At 40.7% G+C, this 27,306-nt stretch overlaps 1 protein-coding gene and 1 pseudogene across 3 annotated transcripts in view; both read left to right on the plus strand.

Annotated features, from left to right (window-relative positions):
* slc24a4b (solute carrier family 24 member 4b) overlaps positions 1 to 27,306 on the plus strand; it is a 148,115-nt gene that overhangs the window by 54,641 nt on the left and 66,168 nt on the right. The window lies entirely within an intron of this gene.
* LOC129407720 (small nuclear ribonucleoprotein E-like) lies at positions 12,284 to 12,757 on the plus strand (annotated as a pseudogene).

Genomic DNA, 27,306 nt, shown 5'->3' on the forward strand with positions numbered 1-27,306 from the left:
GCATCGATGGACGCAACTACCTGGACAAATATTCACTTTGGTGATATCCACAATGACTTGGTGGAAACTTCTGGGCCATTCACAGCAGAAAAGATGAAAACCTCCAAGAGTCTCGATGTGTTGTTGAACTTGTTGGAGTCCACGGTTTGCTAGGATCTTCTACGTTTGCTCTGCGAATGTTTGAAAGCCGTTTAATTCACCGTTAGCGGTTCTTTTCACTCAGAATACGAAAAAGACATTTTCCGTCTTCCGTGCTTCTATTTGTGCATCCGATAATGCAGCTGGAATTTACCATTATCGGGGATAAATACGCGAGGTTACGCACTGTGTTTGACGCTATCCTGTTTCTTGCCTCCGACCAAAATATTTCCCAGCATGCAACGCCGGCTTTTAATAACAATGACGTCAGCTGAAACTCGCCTATAGAAAGTGTAAGCTTTGTAATGAGGTATAACTTGCCTGCATGGACTATCAGCCAATATCGGCCAAACAATATATCGGTCGGGCTCTAGTGACAAATTCCTCTCTTGATTACGATCTGATTTCCCCCATGTTTATACCCGGAGTCACAGCCACGGCACTGTACCTCCTCCATGAGCTGCACCTGCTTGAGCGACGCACCGCTCACTTCTGTTTGATTTGACACAATTCAGACGTTTGTGAGCGACTCCAGCTGAGCAGAAAATGTGCCCTTGATTTGCACACCGCCCGGATTGCTTGGCGCACGCATGTTGCTGATTGCAGTGAAGAGTGCAGAGTATGTATAGATCAATAATGGTCGATTGTGTTAAAATATTCAAATAACAGAAGTAGACGGGACTCAAATCGAGAAGATTGATTTTTGATTGTAGGTCCACATGATGCTTTCTTGTGTGGTATTTGAAAGTTCTGTCTGTGTCACAAGTAGTTTTCTTTGTGGATATTTACTTAAGCAAAACTGACTTAAGAATCGTAATTGTTTCTCACTTTCCCCTTCAGTTATTTTAGAGTGATTCATGCATATTTGAGTAATTCTGATTTGTTAGTTTAAGGTGGATCCTCACTGCATAACAAGAAGGTCCCAGATTCAAGAAGTAGTAGTACAAGTAGTCCAATCCAACTTTATTTGTATAGCACATTTTAAAAAACAAGACAGTTTCCAAAGTGCTTTATATAGCAATTAAACCATTTTACATAAAAAACCCCCCAAAAAAAAAAAAAACAAACAGCAGAATTATGTTCCAACCAAAAGGAAACTAATAGAATCAATAATAAAAATAAAATCAATTAACAACAATAATAAAATCAATACATAAAAGCAGTACTAAAATAATAAAAAAAATAAAAAATAAAAAAAAAAATAAATAATTTAAAATAAATAAATACATAATTTTAAAATAAATAAATAAATAATTAAAAATAAATAAATAAGGACCATACAACTCAGGTGGTGTTAAAAAGCCAGAGAATAAAAATAAAAATAAAAATGGGTCTTAAAGGAGACTTAAAACACTTTACTTTGGGGGAGCAGAGTCTTCCAGAGTTTGGGGCCAAAACTTTTACTCAAAGAAGACTTCAAAAAAAAAAAAGTTCATGTAGGAGTGAAAGTGTGCTGCTAGAAAGGAAATGTAACTACCCACCTTTGGGAAAAACATGCCATCGATACGTCCAGTTAGATCGACATTCAAACAGACAATGAAGGTAAAAGAATTGAACGGAAAACTGACAATGGTTCAGAATCTATTTTTTCCCCATGGTCAATACACTTAAGTATTGCCAGTATTGTTATGTCATAGGCTTAGAACATTTACGTTTCTCTCGTTTTGTCTGTTTCAATGCAGATCGAACATCATAGATCATGTATAGCTTTTGCGTTTTCTTCAAAAGCATTGCAGTGTTTGCAGGTCCTCGTCAATCCTGACCGTCCTTTCTTGTATCGTGAGTGGGAGCGTAGCTTTGGAGTCTGACGTGAAGTTTGTCCACACAGTTAAAGCGTGACGGACACAGCAGCTCAGAACAGTGGCCCCTGGTGACCTCGATGTGGGACCAGTCCATGTAAGTCAGTCCAGTTGTTTTCACCTGTTAGATTATTGGAAATTCGTAGGTGAATTTTTAAGCAAAACAATTCACTGGAACTGTTAGAGGACACTACTTCTGAGAGCTGAGGTCTAGTGCATCCGCTCAATTTCAATTCTCTTCAGCGACTAGGTCAGGAATCGGAATTCACTAGACGGTTTACAAGAGGCCCGGAAGTCGTAGACCACACACCGGCCAATCAGTGAAGAGCTGTGAAGCCATGACGTCAAACTCAAGCGTCTGTCTGGGTCCCTTTTGTGGTACAGCACAACAGTAAACAAAGCGTCGAGATGGATGTAGACGAAGACAGACATTATGTGTTGGCAACGATTCCCGAGATCGAGGATTTAAAGCCGGAACAAAGAGAATGTTTGATGAATTTTATCAAGGAGAAAGACGTTATTGACCTTCTTCTTACGGGATTTGGCACATTACATACGTCACGACCAAATAGCAGCGATTGGTTAAATTAAAAAAGTACCTGCCTACTGTCGAGCGAACGAATCCTAATGCTTCGAGGTGAATCGAGATGAATCTGGCTAGTCCATGTCACCACCTAATCTGTGATTAGGGTAGATACTGTATGTCGAAGGGGAACCAATATTAAAGGCGTTGTACTAGATTTTTACTTTCTTAAAATGTCAAAAACACATCTAGTTCATTTTAAAGAGTTTGCAGTGATCCAAGCTTATTCCTCGTTTACCTTTTGTATTTTGAGCATCCCAGTTACTCACCACGATGAGTTTTTAAGCGTTGACAATCAGAATGACGACTGACAGAATGAACACTACAGACTTGAAGGTGCATTGTGTAACTTTTCTGGTGGTTCTAGTTTTCTGTTTGCCAGGGCATTTCTGTGGCATTAAACCTTTCTATCTTCATGGAACCCAAACCAGACCAAGTTACAGGTCAGATCTGTGGAGAGGCGACGCCGCTCACAGTCAGAACACCTGTTTTTCACTGTATTTTTGAGCTATAAAGCCACCTGTGATTGAATAAACGTAAGGTAGAGCTGTTTAATGCCATACTGTGGAACATTCCAAGCAGATCAGTGACATATCCTTAGAAACAAACAAAGTGACAGGCCCTCCAACAGAAAAGTTACACAATGCACCACACGTTTGTCTCGTATTTATGATGATTATTCCCCTGCTTCAGAGTTCGCACTAACTTTTCCAGCGGGGATTTATGAACGCATCTCCGCAAATATTTAAACGATTTTCATCAAATGCAAAATGATGCGGAGTTTGGGGCTTGCTCACCCATAACTACATCATCATTTATTCATTACATCTTCACAGTAACGCAACACACAATCTTTTCATCTAAAATTCTATAGCGTATTTTTCACAGTTTGAGAATGCCACATAGTAAAAAAGCCTATTTGCAGTAATTATGGGTGTGGAGCGGTGTTGTAGTGAAGTCGGATCTTGCACGGTTTAGCCAGGCTTTGTTCTCGGGCTTAATCTGGCGGTGCGGGATTGTGCTCTTTCTGATATGACGCTAATCTCCTCAGACATTTGCACATGTTCAGTTCAAAAGGCTGACGTGAGGTAACAGAAGTACTTTTATACTACAGTGAGTCTGAGTTATGTGCTGAAGAAATAGTTTGGTTTTTGTCACCCCTCTTTTCGGGTAACTGCTGCTCTGAGCCTCGTCATTTTGGTCGTAAAATGTTCATATAAACACGCTCTACATGATCCAGTTTTGTTTTGTTTTTCCCCTGTTTTGTCCCTAAATAAATTCCTATTCCCAATATGGATTTCTTTTCTAAATTCTCTATAACTGCGAGCATCGTGAGGTTCGTTTGACTGGAGCCGAACGTTAAGGCTGAACTCAAATTTCCTTAGTCTTGTTCTTTATTTAGTCTGCGATGTGTCCTCTATCTGCAGGTTAAAGCACCGGCGGGTTCAGTTGGGTATCTTTCCATCTCTTTCCCTTTTACACTCCCTCCCTCCCTCTCTCCGTCCCTCCCTCTCTCTCTCCTCTGTTGGCATGCAGAAGCCCGGGTCAGTTTCCATAATGCGTCGCAGTGTAATCTGTTTGTTGTCGTTCCCTTTAAAAAAAAAAAAAAAGCTCTGCTCCTGCCGCTCTGAGCTGTGTGCCTGTGTGGAGCTCCCTGCCACAGCGTCTCACCCTACGCCAAGTGCGCCGCCAGTGCGTCAAGAGCCCTGCAAGTACGTCAGGTGCCCTACTACAGAGTCAAGTACCCTGCTAGTGCGTCAAGACCCTACTACTGAGTCAAGTGCCCTATTAGTATGCCAATTGCCCTACTAGTACGCCAAGTGCCCTACTACTACACCAAGTGCGTCAAGTGCCCTACTACTACGCCAAGTACGCCAAGTGCCCTACTACTACGCCAAGTACGCCAAGTGCCCTACTACTACGCCGAGTGCCCTACTACTACGCCGAGTGCCCTACTACTACGCCGAGTGCCCTACTACTACGCCGAGTGCCCTACTACTACGCCGAGTGCCTACTAACGCCCTACTAGACGCCAAGTGCCTACTACTACACCAAGAACGCCAAGTGCCGTACTTCTACTACCAAGAACGCCAAGTGCCAAGAACGCCAAGTGCCGTACTTCTACTCCAAGAACGCCAAGTGCCGTACTTCTACTCCAAGAACGCCAAGTGCCGTACTTCTACTCCAAGAACGCCAAGTGCCGTACTTCTACTCCAAGAACGCCAAGTGCCGTACTTCTACTCCAAGAACGCCAAGTGCCGTACTTCTACTCCAAGAACGCCAAGTGCCGTACTACTAAGTCAAGTGCCGTACTACTAAGTCAAGTGCCGTACTACTAAGTCAAGTGCCGTACTACTAAGTCAAGTGCCGTACTACTAAGTCAAGTGCCGTACTACTAAGTCAAGTGCCGTACTACTAAGTCAAGTGCCGTACTACTAAGTCAAGTGCCCTACTACTAAGTCAAGTGCCCTACTACTAAGTCAAGTGCCGTACTACTAAGTCAAGTGCCCTACTACTACGTCAAGTGCCCTACTACTAAGTCAAGTGCCCTACTACTAAGTCAAGTACCCTACGCTGCTGCCTCCAGGAAAACTCAGTCGTCCACATCCTGCATTTGGCTCATATCTGTGTGGTATGATCGGCTAAATATCTAACCATCTGGCAAGAGCTTAAATAAGACACAACTAGTATTTTGAATCAAATTTTACTACCACTATCATTACTGCTACTACTACAACAACAACCACAGCCACTACAGCTGCCTAGACTGCCACTATCAATTTAAAATTTTATATGCTGCTTGTTAAATTCAGTGAGCAAATCTTCCAAATCTATATTTCAACCTGGAGAGACTCAGGCAAAAAAAGTATTAGATATTTTATTGAATGGGTTCTTGGGCATGGCCGATTAGATGATGTTTAGGAGACGTCTTCACCCCAGAGCCTGGACACTAGAGGTGTTAGAGGTGACTGTGAGGAGAGTGAAGAGGACAATAAGGTTTAGTTTTAGTTTGATAAATCTCTAGAGCCTTAACCTACAGATAGAGGACACATCTACCGTATTTTTCGGATTATAAGGCACACTTAAAATCCTTTTAATCTTCTCCAAAATCGACAGCGCGCCTTATAATCCATTGCTCCTTATGTATTAATTCTGGTTGTGCTTACTGACCTTGACCAGATTTTATATGGTGCACGGCGCTCAAAAATCTGTCAAAATATTTTAGTACAACTTTGAACTACGAAGTCGCACCGCTTGATGGATTGTCGGAGCATTACAGCTATCGTAGTCAGGAGCCTTGCAGAGTTAGTCTGACAGAAGCTGATCACGTCAGAGGCACAAGGAGCGAGCTGTTTTTTTCTTTGTGTTTTTTTTTTCAGCGCTTATAGTTTATGCAAATTAGCCATGTGGTTTTAAGTTTAGTTTCTGTAAAACATAAACAAATGTGCGCAAAGCTGCATTAAACACACTATTACTCAATGTATATTTGAGTCCTCCTTGTAGGAAATTAAAAAAAAACAAAAAACAAACTTAAACTTAAAATTATCCACAAACATTCACATTCATAATACACATTCACCAAGACAGAGAAGCAACGCCGAGTGAATTACGCCACGATCTGCCAATGGATCGTGGATGCCTGGGCTAAGGATCAGTCTCAAGTGTCGTCCGTTTGTTTCACTTAATGCGCCTTATAATCCGGTGTGCCTTCATAGTCCAAAAAATATGATAAATTGTTCTCATTCTCAGTATATGGACAGACCATGCCTCATGTGAAAGCTCAGAACCTCTAGAACTCCCTTTCCTAAGATTTACTAAATTAATGTTAGAAAAATCCTAGCTGTAATGGATGCAGAGAGCACACAGCAGACTCATTTTGACCACAAAAGCTGAATTTACAATACTGGGGCAAGACAACTTTAGTTTATTTAATGAAAAAAAAAAAAAGCCCCTTTAAGTTCATCTACCATTTACATTTTTTTTTGTCCATACCAGGTTACATACATTTTGTCCAACTACGATAATAACCCACGTGTCCTACCATCTGCACAAATGCATTTTTACCATTTCGTTTTTTCACAAGTAATTACAGCTATAGTCCTCTGCACGCACACTAACCCTATATGAACCACATTAGCGTACATATTGTCTCTCCAGTCGAATGCCTTAAGCCGCTCATACCACAGCTGTGTTCACTTTTAAATCGCTCAACCAGGAACCTGCGCACATCACGGACACGTAAAAAAGCGACCCTCTGGGACACGAGACCCGTGGCGTGCCTGTACGCGAGGCTGATCACGCAGGTAAAAAAAAAGAAGGTTTCTGGGGCTGGCGTATGACATGCATGTGAGCGCAGGAAGGCGAGGCCGGCTTATTCCAGGACTTAGGAGTTAAATGTGGTGGAGCGCGCGTGATTTTCCATGGAACAGAAATAACATGGATTCCTGAAGGTGTTTTCTGTGTTCGTATGGATTTAGTTGTAGACTTTATGTCATGGTTTCAGATCGAAGGTAGGGGTCTGTGTAACTCTGTGGAAGATTTACTGATTTCGGAAGAAGTATCCAGACATACTGCTATTCCTACATCCCGTTATTTAGACATTGATTGATTGATTGATTTAGATATTGTCTAATTGTCAGAGTAGCGGCCTAAACATAATTTTTCAAGCGTCCCACTGTCATTGTCAGAGTAGCTGCACTTTACTATTTTTTCAAACATTTCGCTTTTCTGACATGAATATTATTAATGTGATGGCCTATTATACTTTGCACTCTCATATATCATCACATCCTTGAGCTGGCTCCGAGAATACTTCAGCCACATAGGATATCAGACCGTGGAAAAGCATCTTAACTGATGGCCTTGGGAAACATGCATTTTAAAAAAGGGCATAGGCCAGCCTTCGGGAAAATATCTAATCTAAAACAGAGGCTGCATGGGCCTTTTGCGTTTCTTTCATTTCGTCATGTAGGTGATCTGCGGTGAACACCATGTATGACGTGTCGGAATAGCGATACTAAAAAGCAGGGGTCTCCAAACTTTTTTCTCTGGGGGCCATTGCTCCTGACTGTGATGGGGGCCGGGGTCGGGTCGGCCGTATAACAGAATTGAACGAGTCTGACAACGCAGATTATATTCTTTGAAAACCACCACACTTTCTTTACACATCAGCCAAACTGCACGGTCCTTACACTGAACAACATTTTGCTGTCTTTAAATGAACTACAGAACTCTGCACGTGCGTTGACTGTCACTGTCACTGACGAAAATTTGACGGCAAAAGTAAATACATCATATAATTTTTTAAATATAAATATATATTTTTTATTGAAATTGGCTAGTGTGATGACCCCTGCTTAAAAGTGTCAGAAAACCGGCACATCTAAATAGAGGCATGTCGGAATAGGCGGCGGGTCCCTATCCAGACGTTATGATGATCCACGACCTTATCATTGCAAGGAATTGACTCGACAAACTGGCCATGTTAACCTTAGGGATGCACCGATCCAGCTTTTTCACTTTCGATAACGATAGTGATGCTTTGAGTGTAAGTATTTGCCGATACTAAACAATACTAGTACAGGGATGGAAAATGGCACTTATTTCTTTAAAACACAGTTAACTTCTTACACAAGAGATCCAGTTGTGTTTAGTTAAATGTGAACTATGCTCTACCTCACATTTATTTAATTACAGGCAGTTTTACAGCTCAAAAATACCTCGAAAAACAGGCATTCTGACTGTGACTTGGTCTGGTTTGGTCTCCATGATGTTAGAAAGGTTTAATGCCATACTGTGAAACATTCCAGACAAAGCAACAACATCTCCATGAAGAAAAAATATTCACTACTGAAAGGCTTCATATGAATAAAAGTTCAAACAATATGAGACATTCTAGGAAAAAAACTGTCTGTAAATAGTCTTATTATCTAATTTAAATACCCAACCAGGATATCTCTTTCACCTATATCATGGAACCAATATCGGCGTCGATATGGAATACCAATATCGGTACTGGCGCATCCTTAATGAATCTTCATCAGACATCAATCACAACTTTGGGCTGAATAATGGCACCACTTTCTGAAGCTGTGTTGGAAAAAAATAACATTCACTTTTGTTTATTTGTACTGACAGGAGGCATTGAACTTTGCCAGCTTTTGTTTTACGTGAACAGGCCCAGTAACTGCAGAGATATGAACATAAACCAGGTCGACAAATCCTCAATCTGTCAGTTGAGCAATAAACCTGGCCGGTCAGAACCACACGCTTTGTCAAAACTTTACAAAGTTTTGTCAGGATGGATCCGGAGCTGTATCCTGTATCCTGTCTTCCTGATTTCACAGTGGATTTCTGCAGAATCAACAATCAAAGCGTGAACTTATCTCTGGTGAAAGAAGTGATATTTTTTGTTCTGAATGATACAACAATGATGCAAGAGGAGGTGTCTTCTGCATTTAAGAGACATGATACAAGTTGGCAGCTGTGGTTGGGACCGTCCAAGTTAGGATGGAGGTTTTTCATGACACATTTTCCTATTCCAGACCCTTCTGGATTGATACGGGAAATTAACCTTTGATTATATTGGTACATCTATAATCATGATGAATTTTAAAGTCATTTCTGCTTTATTCTTAGTTGGTGTAGGCCTACATCTTTTTTGATAAATAAAGGAAAAGGAAATTTGGGTATCGATGTAGATCATTTATAAATGTCATCACATAATAAAATACACCTCCTTAACTATAAAAAGAGAATTAAAGGGTTCATATTATGCCATTTTCTGATTTATGTTATGTTTCCTCATCACAAACCCTGCATATTTAGACTGGGTTTCTCTCAGACTGAGTTTCTCTTCCTCTTTTCTCAAACAAAACACAACTCCAGGTATGTTTTTAATGAGGTAACAACATTAAAACATGACTCGAAGCTCACAAGAGTCAATTTCGCGTAATATAGGACCTCTTTAAAACGTTCAATAAATACATAATGGTCTTATAATTTTAAATTTGAGCGTGTCTGATGTGTCCGCTGGGCCCTCTCATATCACCACCCCCTGTTTACCACTTGCTCACCGGTCACGCTGCCCGACCCTGTCCACTGAAGCACGCTAATACTCGTACTAACAGCGTTCTAATGACCCAGTGGAATATGGCAGTCCCCCGTCAGAGCCGAGCCCGCGCGGTGAACGAGGGGCTCTTGTTTTGGGTTAATGGCCTGGCAGCTCGTAGGGCGGTGACAAGAGGTACAACCAGGAACCCGGCCAAAATGATGCACAATCGTCAGCGTGATATGGCTCAGTGACATGTAACGGTGTGCCAGTGAAATGTAATAGCACTGGGAAAGAACAATTTACGTTTAGGTACATTAAAGGTCTCATATTATACAAAATTGACTCTTATGAGCTTTAAGTCATTTTATAATGTTATCTCCTCAAAAACATACTGTATTTTTCGGTCTATAAGCCACACAGGCCAGAAAATGCGTAATGAAGAAGAAAAAAACATAAGTTGCACCAGATTATAAGTCACGCTTTTTGGAGGAAATTTATTTTATAAAATCAGAGACCAGGAACTGACATTTCATCTTGAAAGGCAAGTTATAGTAAAAACAATAGAACAGAGAACAACAGACTGTTAACGTCACATATGAACAGTTCTTCAGATAAATATAACATAAACAACAGAACAGAACAAGTTTACCAAACTCTCCATCTCACTCCAGATTACTAAATCAATTCTTCATCCTTGGTGTCACTTCTGAGCAACTCCACGATCTCTGGAGGTAGACAGAGCGCCGCTTCCTCTTCTGTGTAGCTGTCGTCAGACTCTGGCTCAGTTCCAGTTAGAATTATTCCGGCCTTTCTGAATCCCGACAGGATGGTTTTGGTGTCACTGAAGTCCAGGCTTTGTTGATCCATCCAGTGACCAGGAAAGTAGCATGGTGCATCCTCCCGGTTTTCACAAGTTTCTCATTCACGACAAACTTTCTTTCTGTTGCTTGATTACAGTTTTTGGCTGCAGATTTCGATACTTGCAGCTTGTAATCTGCAAAATATGATTTTCTTTTTGGTGGCATTTGTATTCAGTCTGCTCAATTGTCTTTATAAGTTTGTTTTAAATTGGTACAGAAGTATTGGTGCGATCGACTGACACGATACAGACAGGACAGAGGCTCTTTCTGCAGGAGACATGCGCAGTAGAGCCAAGTGACAGTGGTACAGGAGGAACAGGAGCAGCAGATACTGACACACAAGACTAGAGCCTCTCACGGCTTCAGTGTGAAAATTTTAATAAGTTGCACTGGAGTATAAGTTGCATGAAACACCCAAACTATGAAAAAAGGGGGGTACAGTACTCAGAGTTGAATTTTGTTTCATTCACACATTTCAAGGGTCAGAAAATTGTGTAATACGGGTCCTTTAATGGAACTGTATGTGAGATTTAGAGTTTTCCATACCGTGATGTGTCCCCAGGTGTGAGGTAGTCGCGTTCATATTAAATAAAGCTTTTACTGATAACTTATGCTGATTTATTCTTAATTACAAAAACATTGGACGTGATGGCCAAGTTACGAAGTTGCAGTTCGCATACTAAACAACACAGAACATTTGTCAGTGCAGCATGCCGTGGTACGCCAATTATACTGACACACACATTTCCGACTTACAACACAGGATCCATGCTACAACAATGGAGCATGAAAGCGCTCTGGGTCTGCTGGACGGTATATTTCTATTCAAAGCACTACCCGATGGAAGTATTGACAAACGCGTCGTTTATTGCAAACTGCGCAGAAAAGAGTTTGCATCTCACAGAAGCACCTCAACCCTACGATAGCTTTAAAATGCAAAACATGTCAGAGCGAGCACAGAAACTGCTGGAGTTGTTGGCTGGTTCGAGAACAAACAAGGAGTATTAGCAGCTCAAACTCGAACAAATGACGAGCTTCAGAAAGAAAATGAGACGGCCAAAATTCATTTACTTAAAATAAATGTTGCTTTTGGGGCAAATATTGTTATGCGATTTAGGATTAATTCATTACAAATCCTGTAATTAATTCGATTATTATTTTCCTAATCAAGTACCATCCCTAATTAAAACATTTCACCAGATATCGATACTGAAGTCTAGTCTGATTCATCAGCCAGTTTCACTTCATTTCACTTCGTAGAAACCATCTGACCTCGCAGTGTTAGAATTCGTTCGCTCGACGGTAAGTGGGCACTTTTTATCATTTAACCATTCGCTGTAATTTGTCATGTATGTAACTAACTGGTATATTAAGGTTTTCCAAATTCCGTAGGAAGAAGGGCAATAACATCTTTTCCCTTGATAAAATTCACCAAACATTCTCTTTGTTCCAGCTTTAAATCCTCGATCTCAGGAATCGTTGACAACACTGAATATATGGCTCTTCGCTGATTGGCTGGTGCCTGAACTCGCACTTCTGGGGTTTTTCTGAACAGTCTATTGTATTTTGATTCCTGACCTAGTCGCTGGAGAGAAATGAAATTGAGTGGAGACACTAGGTGGCGCCAGCCTGGCTAACTGAAGTCCCCGTCACAGGACAGAAATGAACCTTTCCTGAATGTCTTTAGAATGATCTTGAGCTGTATCAGAACAAGTATAAGAGCACACAGACTAGTATACGCCTATGGACCACTGAGGATTACACAGAAATAAGACCACATGGGAATATAAAAGAAAGTACAACCATTTACCAACTACCAAATACCAACTATTGGTATTTATTTTTAAGGATGGCGTTCAGAGGACAAGGACAGAAGGTGTAGCAGGTTATGGTGCAGCCCATTAACCAAATTTTCCAGTACCTGCAAAATCACTCGCGAATCCAGGTCCGGTTGTGTGAACAGGTGAACATGCGTAATAGTCCAATGAGATTCATTTGGTTTTCCGATATTCTATGTTATTAGGTTCTTTTTTTCAGACCTAGAGTGTTATTTCATACCTGACGGTTTCGACTGCTCACTAGCGTCTTCCTCAGAGTGGTCCACCCTGTCAGGTACGAAATAACACCCTGGGTCTGAAAAAAAGAACCTAATAACATAGGTGAACATGTGGATAGAAGGATGCATCATTGGCTTTGATGAGTACATGAACCTGGTTCTTGATGATGCAGAAGAAATCCACATGAAAAGTAAAACAGAAAGCCACCGGGGAGGATCATGTTGAAGGGAGACAACATTACCTTACTCCAGAGTGTGTCCAACTAACCTGGAGTGATTTATTTTTTTGATGTGACATGAATATTTGTTCACATTGTGTTATGAAAATAAACTTGATTTCTTAAAAAAAAAAAAAAGTACAACCATTTAATATTGAAATCACATTCTGTTATGATTTCAAGAGATTCTAAAGTGTGAGTGAGTCGTACTTCTTGTCCAAAATCTTGCACATCTTGGCACTGAACTTCCATTTCTTTAAAAATCTAGTTGATGCTTCAACACCGCGTTACAGGTCAGATCTATGGAGCGGCGACCCTGCTCACTCTAAATGCAGTGGATCAATTCCCTGTAGAGAATTAGCTTCTTGTCAGCGCTGCCTCTTTTAAAGTACATGTGCTTGCGCTAGTCCTTCTCTCTCCGGGACAACAGACGGAGCCAACACTGAGCTGCATTATGTAACCCTCCATTATGTCGGCCATATTATCAGATTATCATGTAGTAAGTGTACAAAAGACATGATATGAGAGAGTCATTAAACAGGAGTTTCTATCATTGGACCAAGTGCTTATGTAGTAATTGGCCACCGTGTACAAGGAGCAGACGGGCTCAGAACTACAGCAGCATAACCTGTTGGAAGCAGTGTTTGACCGCAGTGCAGCACCTGGAGATCTATGTCAGACTTAAAGCAAGCCTATTCCACAAAATCGACTTTTCAGAGCTTTGAACCGTGTTATAGCTGCTTCCCCTCTCATTTTTCAAGTTGTATTTGGAGTGATTCGTGCATGAGCGGTCTTAATTACCTATTTTCAAGACGCCGTATTGCTGCTCTGTACTTATTTGTTCTCCAGTTTTATTTTCTTAATCTGTGATGCACAAGGATTCGATAGTGTTGCGTAGTCATTTTGGTACAAATGGGGGAAAAAAAAAAAAAAAAAAAACGGCTCCTCGCCTGCAATGCCCTTTAGCTCCTCTTTTTTTTTTTTTTTTTTTTTTTGTGATGACCTTCATGGCGATGTCAGCTCCCATTGAGCATTAAAGTTTTCGAATGCAGAAGTTTTCTAATGCCTAGTTTATGTTAAGTAGTTTTAGATCAATATTATGTTTTAAAATCTGCAAATTATAACCTACCCTTATAAGAGCCACGGGGGCCATAGATGATTGTTTCCCAAAGACTGGGTCGCAAGAGATATTTTTTGGGTTGCCTTGTCACGATCTGCCTGTAGGTCTGTGATATACAGTTCTGATACATGAGCGAGCGAGTGACTATTTTGTTCCAATATTGCTGGTTCAATTGAATGTTGAAAAAGATAAAGAAATGAGCTACATTTAATGTCCAAATAGGCGACATATGGATCCTTTTATTGCTGCTTCAATTACTGTTTTCCATGGTTTAAAACTTCAGTAAAACTCACTTCAGAGAGACGCAATCACTCAGTCAACAATAAAATATCCTCATTAATGTTCAATAATGGTCAAATCCAACTTTTATGTTGTGATTTACAAATAGTGTTTGACCAATGTTTGAATAATACAGACTTGTGTTGCAAAGGTTTATGACTTTTAAAGTATGGGTCCCAAGAAAAAAAAGTTTGGTAACACTGCCATAGCTTATTAGCCAGGCTGGCGCCACCTAGTGCCTCTGCTCAATTTCATTTCTCTTCAACAGCTAGGTCAGGAATCAAAATACACTAGATGGTTCGCTAAAACCCCGGAAGTGCAAGTTCAGGCACCAGCCAATCAGCGAAGTCCCATATTTTCAGTGTTGTCAGCGATTCCCGAGATCGAGGATTTAAAGCCAAAATAAAGAGAATTTTTGGTGAATTTGATCAAGGGGAAAGACGTTATTGCCCTTCTTCCCACGGCATTTGGGAAAAGCTTAATATACCAGTTGGTTTTGTTAGTGGCGCATTACATACGTCACGACCAAATAGCAGCGATTGTTTAAATGATAAAAAGTACCCGCCTACCGTCGAACGAACGAATTCTAACGCTGAGGTTTCTACGAAGTGAAATTAAGTGAAACTGGCTGATGAATCAGGCTAATAGTTTAAAACTGCTTAGCAGAAACAAGCACAATAAGCCTTTAAACCATAGGTTCATGGTCAGGAGTATCTAGCTGGAGGATTATGTGCATTGTTGGAATAGTCTTGACACAATGAAAGCGTGTCATGTTCCAATGGTTTTCCCTCTCATTTTAAAGAACTGTGTGTAGCCTAGACTTTCGAAGTTTGAACAAAAAGTTTCTACAATCACAAGTGACCCTGTGTCATCGAAGCTTAACCTGCAGATAGAGACACACATATATTTTCTCATCCTCAGTATATGGACAGACCAGGCCTCATGTGAAAGCTCAGAACCTCCAGAATTCCTGCAGAGGTTGCACTAGCACTGATTCATGATTGGCTGTCGGTGCTTTGGTTTAGGGGACGACCATTCAAATCAGCGAGAGGCATTTAACACACAAACCCTTCATATTCAGGCTGAGTTCTTCTCTCAAGAAAACTCTGTTCCACCTTGTGATGCCATGAGGTAATACAGGAAGTGCCCCACTGTGTCCACACACTTTCACTAGAATCATTTGGATAATTGGAAAAACAGCCATGTAATTGCCAATCTGTACGGAACTAAAGATAAAAGGAGCTGTTAATTTGAAAACTACTTCTTCATGACATCACAAGGTGGAACAGAGCATTTTGAACTTTGGAAATGTAAACAGCTTAATGAATTTGCTTAAGAATTACTCAAACGTGTGTGAATGAAACAAAACACAGCTCCTATGTTTGCGATGAGGAAACTTTCGAAGAGGCAACAACATTATAACATGTCCAAAAGCTCACAAGAGTCAATTCTGCATAACTTTGCCACCTTCTTGTTTATAAAATGCGGCTCAGAGCTGAACTAGGCGACATCAACATCCCATTTGCACACATTAGCTCTGCTCGTATATATAGCGTACGAGCCGGGGCGTCATGTGAGCGGACTAAGGCCCTCTCTGCGGGTCTGTGGAGAGCTGCGGCACCGTGGCTTGATTGGCATCTGTGGCATAAGAGCGAGAAAAGTACGAGGCCATTTTGTACGGTCAACTTTAGAAACACTGATTAGAATCAAAGCTGGTAAGAAAGGTAAGAGCTGTGTGTTATTGCACCGAGCTCGATTAAAGGTGCGTTACTTAAATTCGCCGTGGTGGTACAACACTCTTCTCTGGCTGAGAGGCGCCGGCAAATCGCACCTGGAAAGTTTTCGCTGTAAGGTGTGAGTGCTCGCCTTTCTGTGTGGTTTGCATGTTCTCCTTGTGTCTGGGTGGGTTTCCTGGAACAACATGTGGGCCTCAATATTTTTTGTGCACAATTTCTTTCCATTTGGGGGGATTTTTTTTTAAATTTCTACACTTTCTACACTGCAATAAGATTTGAAGTGTAAAGAGTTGAATAAATGTTCTATCTTTCATTATAAATAGCACTTAAGTATTAACTTTATCTGTTGCACCTGATATTTTTAAACAATATTATCGTTTATAATGTTTTATAATTTAGAATAGTGTTTTTGGGGGCATGATCAATTCAGTATTCAAAATGAGTTATCGTGACAGGCCCACTGTTGACAAGTTGCTCCAGAGACATTGAAATTTGAGTCAAATGCAGAGGACAAGTCTCCCTACAAAGACAATAAAGTTCACCTTAACCTTAAAGGTCCTATATTATGCAAATTTGACTCTTGTGAGCTCTAAGCCATGTTAGAATGCAGTTACCTCCTCAAATACAAATGGAATTGGTTTGTTTCATTCACATGTTTGAGTAATCCTTTATTATTAGTCTGCCTACAGGTAAAAACAACAAAACATTTTATCAGAAGTGCCTTTCGTTGAGACGGTGTTGACGTTTTGGGGCTTAACTCTTTCCCCCATGAAGACTACATTTGACGACTGTTAGGTCTGCCTAAACATTGTAAACAAGAAGAAAGACAAGAGATTAATTCAGTTTTACTCGCGAGGAGAACGGGCAGAGAGTGGGCATCAAACCCAACAGTCTCCACACGTTCTGATGACTCAAGGCCGTTCTCCTCTTTTTATTTCATTAGGAGGCCCTAGTTACAGAATGATAATTCTCAAGGGGAAGGGGAAACAGCAAAGACATAATAAGAAACTGATGAAGCTATGCATAGTATAAACACATAAAACATGATTAACAATCAGGAGGTGCCTTAGGTATGGACAGACACCATCATAACTCTTGCATGTGTGACAGTGGGAGTTGGCTTCATGTGAGGAATCATCTCGAGGTTCACTAGAGCGATAGGTCACTGCACACAGTTGTCAAACACAAAGAGGTTATTCATTTTTATACAAGTGATTGGTACATTATAAATCAAAGAATTGTAGTTACATAAATGGTTAACTCATAGACATAGAATATCACACAAGTATTTAGCAAATATGGGATAATAAAATTATTCTGACAACGACCCTCCCTTGTTTCCTTAATGACGTCTTTTGACACCTGCGCTGTATCACTAAAGACGTGATTTGACGACCATTACAAATGGCTCGGTTTTTCACATGTAATCGGAGGCTGTGATAGGTGCGGGCCACTACAATCCATACATACTAATATATGTATGTTCCAAGTAGGCGTCCAAGGGGGAAAGAGTTAAAAACACAAAAATCTGAAACCACCATCCTGAGTGGAAAAGTTGAAATACGCTCCACCGTAGTGTCTCCATCTACACTGCCCAAGATGCAAAACTCTGGTCAGATCTGCTCACGACGAAGTGTTTACGTCACATACATACAGTACACAGAAACGAATGTCCCAACAAATGTACAGAATATACAGAGATACTATTAGTGAACAGAGAAGGATCTGCAATCACCTCTGTCAAAGTCTGGATGCACCAGTTCGTCGCAGGCGAGTCAGATGGATATGGTCGAGACCTGGAGAACCAGTCGATGGTGGGACAAGTTTGTGGAAGGAGTAGCTGATGAAAATGCGTGTCGTGAAAACTTCCGTATGCTTTAAGTACGAACATACCCAGTCGAATTTCACACACTTTTGCGTCACCGTGTGCACGCAGATTTCCTCCTGAAAACACTCATCTAAACGTGGAATAAAAAGTGAAGACGCGACGCCACTTTTGCGTCTTCTCTTCAGACCGTCGTCATGTAAACATAGCTTAGATCTCCAAAGCTCAGAATGCTCCGTTTCACCTTGTGATGTCATGAAGCTGTGGTTTTCAACTTAACAACTCCTTTTACCTTTTGTTCAGTAGGTAATTCCAGGGTTGAAATTATGCAAATGACTCTAGCGAAGATGTGTGTAAGATTTGTAAGTTAAACATGTTTGAATGAAACAAAACATAACTCTGGGTCTGTTTGTGATGAGGAAACAGATCAGAAAATAGCTTAATATTTGCGCTTTAACCTAATTCTGCAGAGGGACTGGTCTGCTAGCAAAGAATGGCTGTTTTTCAAGGTGTTCTTATACTTTTTTCACAATTAAAACACCTAGAATTGAATAAAAGCAATACAGGTTTAATGCCAAACAGTGGAACAAAGCCTGTAATGGAGTAACTTTTAAATTGTAAATCATGAATACCAACATAATACAGTCTTACGGAGCAAATCATGTTTTCACTGCTCTGAACCTTAAGTATTAAAATCCAGCATTCTTCTTGTCAATCAGCCAAGGTATAATTTAAACCCGGGACAGGAGCGGACCTTCGCGACCGCAATTTGGGCTTTGTTAACCTTTTTAAAACCACATTACTCACTTCTTTAGAAAATGTGGAATGAAAAGTGTGGCCTCTCTTCTATGTGGCTGCGAGGAGCGTGGAGAGGGACAGATGAACGGAGCGGTGCCAGTAAACACCGGCGCGTTCAGGTGTCCAAACAAAAATCCAGGTTTTTAAATATTTTTAGAAGGAGCGCTCGCGTCGAGTGCCAATTTAGGCGTTGTGCAGTTTGGAGGTAAATGCAGCAAAAGCAGAGTGAAGTAGATATGGTGTTTTTGAAATTGTACGGGCCTCAAAATGTGAGCTGTGGAATGGATCTTGAGTTTTTTCCAGAGGTTTCCAGGCTCGACAAAGGGACTGGCTGATATAATCTCTTCTAAAGTATCAGTCGAATATTAAATAATACTAACTAGTACCTAATTTTCAATACAAATAACATCTTTTTGGCCCCTCTTCCTCAATTCATTAACTGAATGTGATCAATTAGCCATTTTTTAAAACACAGACTCAGGTCAAATAAACAAATAGAAGAGCATTATGTAATACATTTTTTAATATTACATTGCATAAATTTTGATATTATTTGTGTCATCTTTACTTCGATTTACATTTGTTGGCCTCGCTATGGATTTTGAAGGTCCTATATTACGCAAAATAGACTCTTACCAGCTTTAAAGGGACAGTCTGGAATTTTGGACATAAGACCTCATTTCCTAGTGAGCGTTGGAGATGTGTGGAGATACTTAAAAAAAAAACAAGTCCAGTCCTTGTATTTGCAGAGGTCGCAGTCTTACCCACTCCACAAAACACCCAAACAAATCTATTGTTACACCAGACTGTCGATGTGAATGTCTGTGTCGATAGAATAATTTTAGAAGTAAAAATCAACTTTGCATTGCGCCAGGAGGCTCTTCCGGCTTCTTCTGACCCTGGCTCCCATTGACTTGCATTAGGATCTTGTCGCCCCTCTCTCTGTAACTGCTGCAGTAAGCCTCGTCATTTTGGTCTTACAATGTTCGTATTAACCCGTTCTACATGATCCAGATTTTTTTTTTTTTTGCTATATTGTCTGTTAAAAAAAATCCTGGCTTCAGATTTGCCCCTGTAACCACCTCATTTGAGCGGCTTAGTCCACTTCTTTTATACAGTCTACGTTCCTGATAGAAAGCTCGGCAGTGACGGACCGATATCACCTCACACCTATCTTACCGGCAAAGTAAAACTCCGCTACTGCTGAGAAAATAGTCCCTCAACATGCGACGATTCATGCGATGCAAAGTTAGTTTTATTTCAAACATTATTCTATCAACACAGACATTTACATCGACAGTCTGGGGTAATAACAGATTTGCGTTGGGTGTTTTGTGGAGTGGGTAAGACTGTTTTTAGTGGCAGGAGAACTATGACCATTGACATGCACTAGTCTAACACCAGCGACCTCTGCAAATACAAGGACTGGATGGAGTATTTTAAAAAGAGTCTTCACACGTCTCTGGCTCACTAGGAAATGAGGTCCTGTGTCCAAAATCCCCGACTTTCCCTTTAAGTCATGTTAAATGCTGTTACCTCCTCAAGGAACAGACCTGGAGAAGTTGTGTTTTGTTTCATTTACATGTTTTATCTCTAAACTTTCTGAATCACCACATGACACTACAAGGTGGAAGCGTGGAGTTTTTTTTTTTTTTTTTTTTGGTTGAGAGAAGAAATCAGCCTAAATATGCAGGGTTTGAACACAACAAACACAACTCCAGGTTTGTTTGTGATGAGGAAACATTATAACAGAGCAGAAAATAGCGTAATATGGGCCTTTTGAGTCATTTTATAGAGGTATTTAACAGAGTTTGACCACCCTATCCCAAATAACGGTGCCCCATAGACTCCTGGCTCCTCTGTGCTCTCTGGAGTGGGCACTGGGGCTGTAGCAGATTGTTGGCAGCCCATGACCACAATGCTGGAGAGGTGTGGTACAACTAGGTCACTCTGCATGGCAACAGGCCCGCAGGTGGACAATAACGCGGGTATTCTCTTGGTGAAGCCTCTGGGTGCTCTGGTTTGCCCCATTAAGCTGAAACATGCTCCATAAACAGACTCAGCGTTTCATAATAGCACTGGGTTAAGGACTGGTCAAAAGAACTGAACGATTTTGAACATTTAACCTAGTTTGTTTTAAATGGATAGAAACCTACGGCCCTAGAAAGCATAGAAAGCTTTATGATCTGTCCTCAGCAAACTTATTTTGACCTTGAGAGCTGCTTGTACAAATTTTGCTCAAATACATGGTGGAAAAAAATAGAGTAGATGACCTTTTAATGGGCATGGTTAAGGTACACTTTTTTCTTCAGCTGCAAACTGACAAATAATCTCAGTGTTCCTGTGTTGTTGTTTCTAAAGTCCATACCTTCACTAGATTAGTTCATTTCTGGTTAAAGTAAAGGGACAGGCTGGAATTTTGGACATAGGACCCCATTTCCTAGTGAGTGTTGGAGACGTGTGGAGACACTTATAAATATTATAATAATATAATATTATAAAATATTCCATCCAGTCCTTGTATTTGCAGAGGTCACTGGTGTTAGTCTAGTGCATGTCAATGGTCATAGTTATCCTGCCACTAAAAACAGTCTTACCCACTCCACAAAACACCTGAAGAAAATCTATTGTAACACCAGACTGTCGATAGAATAATTTTAGAAGTAAAACCAGCATTGAATTTGAAGGATTTATGTCTGAGCAGCAGCAGCGAGTTGTGGCAGTGGCGGACTGATATATGAGAAAATAGTCCCTCAACATGCGACGATTCATGAGATGCAAGGTTAGTTTTATTTCAAAATGTATTCTATCAACACAGACATTTACATCGACAGTCTGGTGTAATAATAGTTTTGCTTCGGGTGTTTTGTGGAGTGGGTAAGACTGTTTTTAGTGGCAGGATAACTATGGCCATTGACATGCACTAGCCTAGCACCAGCGACCTCTGCAAATACAAGGACTGGATGGAATGTTTTAAAAAAGTGTCTCCACACTCTGGCTCTCTAGGAAATAAGGTCCTATGTCCAAAATTCCGAACTGTCCCTTTAAGGTTCACTTTTATCTTCCGCTGCAAACTGTACCAAATAATCTTAGTGTTCTTCTGTTCTTGTTTTTAAAGTCCATACCTTTACCAAATTTGTTCATTTCTGCATTCAAAGGGTCTGTAGCCTGCACCTAGGGCTGCACCGATACCAATGCTTGATCAGATATCGGCATCGATCCAGGATATTGTACTGGATCTGATATCAGTTCTAGGATATTGGTCGAGCCCATATCCTGGTTGGGCCTTTTTATTTAGATATAATAAGACTATTTAGAGGCTGATGCAGGATGTCTCTAACCAGGCTGGCACCACCGAGAGCTGTGAAGCCATGACGTCAAACTCAAGCGCCAGCCTGAGTCCCTTTTGTGGTACAGCACAACAGTAAACAAAGCGGTCGAGATGGATGTAGACGAAGACAGACATTCTGTGTTGGCAATGATTCCAGAGATCGAGGATTTAAAGTTGGAACAAAGAGAATGTTTGGTGAATTTTATCAAGAAAGATGTTATTGCCCTTCTTCCTACGGGAATTGGTGCATTACATACACTAAGACCAAATAGCAGCGATTAGGTAAATAAAAAAAAAAACTACCCTCCTACTGTTGAGCAAACGAATCATAATGATATGAAGTCAGACGGTTTCCACGAAGTGAAACCGGCTGATGAATCAGGCTAGAAAAACACAGCCTAAATGTGCAAGATTTATGTGTTAAACATGTGTGAATGAAACAAAACACAGCTCCAGGTCTGTTTGAGATGAAAAAACAACATAAAACGGATCATAAAATGGCAAATCTGGGCCCTTTAAGTTATAAAACAGAAAATACCAAATGCAAAGGTGTGAAGTTCACCAATCCTGACATCCCCTCCTTTTGAAAAAAGCCATTTAAACCGATCTCATTCTCCCTGAATAAAGTCATCTGGCTCCACGCTGCGTTACATAACAAACCGCCGTGTACCATCTCCCCCCCGCGCCTCCTCCGTCTGCTCCTCGTCTTCCCCCTCTTCCCCCCTCCTCCCTCTCTCCTTAGTGTGAGTGTACGTACAGGGCAGACCGGCTGGGGACCCGTCCGCTCCGACCTCCACGGCCTCCCCGGAGCACGCCCAGCTGTCTGCCCCCGGTTACCCCAGCCGCGAGTCCCCTCTCCCGGCTACAGCCCACCTCCGCCCCTCCCCGCGCCCTCCACGGAACCTTGAGGTATTTTTAACCCCCGTATCGGTCGTATACACGGCGGTGGCGGAGGGGGCTCACACTCGCACAGATGGCCGCGGTGTTTAAATATTGATTAGCGGCTGCAGATTGAAGAAGAGGAGAGGGAGAGAAAGAGAGAGCGGACGAAGGGCGGGTTCAGCCGAGCAGCAGGAATTCAAACCGGGGAGGGATGGCGGTGGAAAGGTTGGTGCGTGTGCGAAGCATTCACAAGGTTCTGTGCTCCTCAGGCTCGTGGACACGTCAGCTGTGATCTCTGCTGTGAATAAAACATAATAAAGAATGTATGTAAACACAAAACTGGATCATTTACCAGAGGAGCGGTGTTTGCAAAGGCCTGACGGAGGTGCAGTGACTCCAAGCACTGAAGCTGTTGTTAAAGATACAGTATGTAACCTTAACTTAGATGGAAATAAAGTTAAAACTATACTCTGAACATTCTCCATGGAGATGTTTTATCCCATATTGTGGAAGAGCTGATTCACTCCTGCTCTGTTTGGTAGCATGGTATGGAACTCTCTCCATTTTCGTGAATTCACAAACTCTTGATCTCCATTTATACGTGACTAGTCTCATCATGGGGCAGCACTGTGGTGTGTGTTTACGAGGGATGGGCGTGATTAGTCAACTAATCGATAATTAATCATTAAAAATTTTGTTGATCATGTTCATTTTTAATCGACAAACTGAATGTAGGTTGCTGCGCGTAACGTGTCGACGAGGCTGCGTCTGACACATACAATGGAATTGTGCCTCACAGTCCCACATTTTGGGCTCTGGCTCCTTGGAGACACTGTTCCACTCAGTGAGTGTGTTTACAGCACATCAGTGTCCCGGGTATGATCAGGTTTTTTGAGTATCCCTGTTTCGCCATGGTGCATGTAAACACAGTATCCCGGTTACTTTTCAGTCTTTTCATCACAACAGTAGCCAAAATAAAGTGACATAAAGTGACATAGTGACACATAAAGTGGGTGAAATGACTCTTAAATAAAGAGCTGTAATGAACCTGCACACGTCTGATCTCTGAAAACACGAACCATCTCCAACACGACACACACACAGAACATCATCATCCTCATCCTCATCCTCATCCATCCCATCACACACATCATCCTCACATCAACAGACTCACATCATCCTCCTCATCATCATCATCATCCCTCTGTCACAGAGAGAACACTCATATTCCACTGAGTCATCAGCGCACAAGTAAAGAGCTGTTTTTTTCAGCACTTACAGTTTATGCAAATGAGCCATGTGGTTTTAAGTTTTGTTTCTGTAAAATATAAACAAATGTGTCAGAGCTGCATTAAACACATTATAATCTCAAAAGGTCTCATGTGGCTCTAGAGTGGTTATGGTTTATATGTTGTAAAGTTGAGTTTATTCATGCAGAGTAATAGTAACTAGTAATAGTAATAATGATGATAATTTTAATATAAAAACATTAATGATTAATTGAAAATCGATTGTTAATTCTCCCGACGATCGATTTAAGAAAATTTGATCGAATGCCCATCATTGGTGCATAAGCCAGCGCTGAATGAACCAAAAGAAACATGGTGAGGCCAACAAATGTACCTCAGTCTGTTTTATACAGACTATTTAGTAAAATGTGAAATGTGCAGAGGGAAACCCTTTGAGCATTTGTGGGTGGTATCGATTACTATTATTATTTTTTTACCGCTTGTTTGATAATTGGTTCTGATCACTTTCACTGAGAGCCATCCCAGACTGCTGTATAGACCTCAGTTCAGAGGGCAACACAGATCAATCTAGTGAGGGCACATTACCTTTACAGTACATGACTGTAAATGCCAACACAACAAAGCTGACCATAGATACAGATACATGCAGTGTAGCTCTGTTGTAGTGAGCGTTATTTTAATTACTACATGACACTGTTAAACATTAAAACCTGAGTCTGAAGAACCGTACCAAGCAGTGAGCATGAGCGAGGCGAAAGTCATTTTTAGAGTAATGGCATGTTGAATATAGGGGAATAAAGATTACTCAAGCCATTTTAACACATCTTTAAACTTCTATGAACAGAAAGAAAATAGTTCCTGTATTTTGTATTTATTTTGACCTCCTTTAGCTGTGGAAGCACCTGGAGTAAGTGACATTTGGTGCATGTTTTTTTTTACATTGATGGGAGAAACTGGAGTGCCCAAACCCACACAGACACGAGGAGAACATGCAAACTCCGCACAGAAAATTGTATAGCGAAGCAACTGCACCGATACCAATTTTTCTCAAAACCGATACAGCTATGAGTACTTCCTTTTTGAGTACTTGCTTCAGTTCCGAAGAAGCCGCTTAGACGAGCTTTGAAATGTCTTCACTCAAAAAAACTTTAGTGCTGTGGACAGGATTTAATATTTGTTTTGCTTTGGCTCCTACCTGGATGACTGAGGGATTACACCAGACATTACTTTTACAGTGGCTCTAAATCACACTCATTTCATAGGATTTTCACAATATATCCTACTTTTTCACTTTTTCCCCCCCCAAGTTGTGACTCTTCCTTCAGACGGTGTAGAATATACGACGCTTTATGTGAAGGCTGGAGTCTGAGCTGCCATTCACCGCGGGCATAAACCTGTCAGGAGCTCATGAGCTAATGCCGACGCCCAGATGCCAATGTCACTCGCACGTACCCGTCTCATTATGCAGGGCGCCGGTCGCATCCTCATTCTGATGTACGCTCCTCCCATCAGCTTAATGAGGGCAGGGGTCGCGGGGGTCAAGTGTCGGTGATGTGGTGAATCTTAACAAGGTCAGACTGGAAAACAGCGCGGTGGGGCGGTGACTGTTTTACTGTTACAACTATTGACACAAAAACAAGTTAAAATTGGCTCGTATCAGCTTAGAAGTATTGTTAAGGTACTAACAAACTTGATTTTGATACTAAGGAATAGCGTAAATGGTCAGTATTGATACAAAAAACAGTACTTTCTTTTATACTACCATGCAGTATTATATCTGGGCCCGGTCAAGTAGAAGTAAACAGCAAGAACAGAAATTCAAGTTAATGCATCTGATATAAAAATGTATTCAACAGATACATATGTACTCTAGTTTATGAAACTGTTTACCTTTTTTCTGTATCATTTTTGGTTCTAAAGTTACATACGTTTTAAACAGACCATGTATGAAACATGGAACAAAAATTATTTCCCAAATTTCAAAGACCTGCAAATCATGTAAATAAATGGATGTATTTCATCATATCTTGTGTTATTCCATCTTTAAACTGTTGATGAAGGTACATGATTTAAAAATATATATATTTAAAATGATAAAAATTTGCTTGGAAGGACTGACATATAGAAATATTTTCCTTTCATTTTGAAGTAATATTAAAATATTCGGAAGAAAAAAGCGACAAATTATGTAAAATCCTGCACCTTCTACTTGTTTGCACAATTTTCCCTCCGTTACTTTTCCCTCCGTTACCATGACTTTTCTTAATAAAAAATGTCATTACTCAAAAAGTAAGAGGTTTTTCAACCTAATCTTGTACCATATGGTAGAAAACTATATGAAGCAAATATTCAAACCAGTTTGTTAAGGATATGTAAGTGAGAACCAAGAGTTATCACTGTTTGTATTTATTGCCAAAAAGTGCTGCATATTTCATTCCCTCCGTTACCGACATGAGTTTTTAAATTTTCTGTCAACAACTTGAAAGAATATCACAGGTTTAACTTTACCCTGTTGGAGTGTAACTCTTTCCTACATTCTGATACTTTACTTATTTCAATAGTCCCTCTAGTTTCTGAATAAGAGCTATTTGAATGTAAAAAATCTGCCCCTGTTTCCCTCTGTTACCCTTTGACCGGACCCATCTGTGTAGTCCCTCACTGGTCTAGGGAGGTTCCATAGTGGTCAAGGGGCATATACTAGTCTATTGTTTCCCAAAGACTGCGTCACAACCTTCAAGTGGGTCGCAAGAGATTGTTCTTTGGGTCGCCTTGTCACGATCAGCATGTAGGTCTGCAATATAGATACACATACTTCTCCGCACACCACCCGCTTCTTACTTGTTCGGCAGCACCGCCTTGCCTAACCAATTTTCTGTGGGGAAACACTGATTACTGTTTTTCCTGGTTTAAAACTTGACTACCGTATTTTTCTGACTACAAGGCGCACTTAAAATCCCTTAATTATTTGAAAAATTGACAGTGCGCCTTATGTATTAATTCTGGTTGTGCTTTATTCCAATGAGTCGTGCTCTTTAGTCTGACAAAAACTGACCAAATTTTTTATTGCTTATAGTTTATGCAAATGAGCCACGTGGTTTTAAGTTTTCTTTCTGTAAAACGTAAACAAATGTGCGCAAAGCTGCATTAAACACATTACTACTCAATGTATATTTGAGTCCTCCTCGAAGGAAAGAAAAACGTCTCAAGTACCGTCCGTGTCTTCTGCTTAACGTGCCTTTATAATCCAGTGCACCTTATAGTCCAAAAAATACGGTAATAGTAATTGTTCAGAGAGACACGATCACTCAGTCAACAATAAAATATCCTCATTAATGTTCGATAATGGTTACAAATTTATTGTGTGATTTACAAATAAT

The sequence above is a fragment of the Boleophthalmus pectinirostris genome, unplaced genomic scaffold, assembly GCF_026225935.1.
Source record: "Boleophthalmus pectinirostris isolate CB_2022bp ecotype Guang Dong unplaced genomic scaffold, ASM2622593v1 HiC_scaffold_13, whole genome shotgun sequence".
Taxonomy (NCBI): domain Eukaryota; kingdom Metazoa; phylum Chordata; class Actinopteri; order Gobiiformes; family Gobiidae; genus Boleophthalmus; species Boleophthalmus pectinirostris.